Raw genomic sequence first — 2,141 nt, 5'->3', positions numbered from 1 at the left:
TACACAGGAGAGTAGTTTTTTTTTTATTTAACAATACGAATTAAAAAAACCCCACGATTTCACAGTTTATTTGACGACAATGTTATCTTTATAAATAAATACATATTAGCGATTATGCCTATTTACCACGAAAACAATATGTATGGCATTTACACGAATTCATGTATGTTAAGTCATCGTACTGGTGATTTTTACGTATCTATTTTGCATGTTTGGTTTGACAAGTCTCATAAGCAGGAATGAGTATGACATTGTTATCCTAGATTTCTATGATTGACTGAAAATATGTCGGGTATTTTCACAAGGAAAGAGTACGGATTTAGTTAATTTGTTTTGCATCTCCCATATGAAACATGTTTTACTTATATAAATGGTTCTAAAACCACGTCCATCAGCACCATGAAAACTGATTTATTCAACGGGTCATAGTTTTCCTTTCCTCGTTTGTCTACTCCGGACTTGACGTTTTATGAGCAACTCAGCGGGTGTTTGTAGAAAAGCAGAGGATGCTTACTCACCGGTGCACCTGATCCATGCTTCCAATTTTAAATGGAGTCCGAGTTGCTCATTTACTTTTGTTTCTTCGTATGTATGATTTTAGTTACTTTATGTTCTTTGTTGTGTATGTCTGTTTTCCATGTCTGGTCTTTGTCCCTGGAATACATTCTTTTGATTACCGCTATAACCTTGATTCTCTTGATTACTCTTTCTATTACCATGGAATTTTGGATTTTTTTAACCTATTGTTGTTGGGGTCTCTTATAGGTTTAGGACCATAAGATGTGTTTACACATGCTGAAGACCTTATGTTGTTGGTGGTTACTGCTTTTGATTTAGGTTATACTTCGGTACATTTGTTTTAAGTTTAAACAAATCCATTAATTTCCATTAAAAAAAACAAACAATACTGGGTGTATATTGGGGACAATGTGATAATCAAAATACGTCACAATTTAAGTAAATCTCTGAAAGTTTTCTGAACGTAAAAACAGGAAACATAGATGATTCCCAATACAAACCGAATAAAATAGAGTACATGTTAAAAAGAAGATAAGGAAAACAAGACGTAATAAAAAATAAAGCACTTCTTGCAATATGAACTACCACAAAATAAAATGGAGTGACGTCAGATATCTGGGAAAGGCAAGTATGTCTGTGCACCGTCAGTGGCACCTGTCATATACATGAGTGTAGTTCCTTTATAGTCTTGCAACAATAATGAAGCTCCTCGACTCAAGTTGATCAAGGGGTACAATCCAAGTGGATTTCCTGAACATGAGATTGATGATGATCGTGATCAAAATTATTCATTATATATAGTGTTTATGAATAGACATATTGAAATAATAAATCAGTTGTTATGTCACAATCCAATAGTGACTTGTAAAATTTATTTCAAAAATGCATTACTTTTTACCACACGTACATATACTTCCTAATCGATGTTTCAACAATTGAACTACAATCGTCTACCGCCAACTTGACTTTTTATGAGATACTCGGCGGATGTTTCTAGAAAAGCGGAGGACCCTTACCCTACCGGTGCACCTGGTCTTTGTTCCCAGTTGTTAGTGGAGTCCGAGTTTCTCTTTTGCTTTTGTTACTTTGTATGTATGATTTTAGTTAATTTATGTTCAATGTTATGAATTGTCTGTTTTCCATTTCTGGTCCTTATCCCTGAATTACATTCCTTTGACTACCGCTATAACCTTGGTTCCCTTGATTACTCTTTCTACCAACACTCAGAAGAAATGTACTTACAGTGGTGTGTGTAATCATGTTATCATATGGAGGAGACATTGCCAAAACCAACAATCACCGTGAGTTTTACCATACGTGTCACGTTAATCTTTAAAAATTAATTTGTACAGATAGGTAGAAATTTTATTTTTAAGCGCATCTTGGCATATATAAACATAACATCACATTCATACATAGCCATGACACTTAATATATCTATATATTTTTTTTTACCAACCAGTCTTTAGAGGCTTATCATTTGATTACAGTTGTAACATATAAATTTAAGATCAATTCTAACTTTCAATTTTATTCATTTTGTCTGTACACAAAAGTGTTTTGTTCTAAACCGAATATAAGACTTTCGAAAAGTTGTACAGATATTTCAAATATTAATGTTC

Source organism: Perna viridis, chromosome 10 (assembly GCF_037379345.1).
Source record: "Perna viridis isolate PV_CMFRI_1.1 ecotype Kerala chromosome 10, ASM3737934v1, whole genome shotgun sequence".
NCBI lineage: Eukaryota > Metazoa > Mollusca > Bivalvia > Mytilida > Mytilidae > Perna > Perna viridis.
This window is presented reverse-complemented; position numbering follows the sequence as displayed.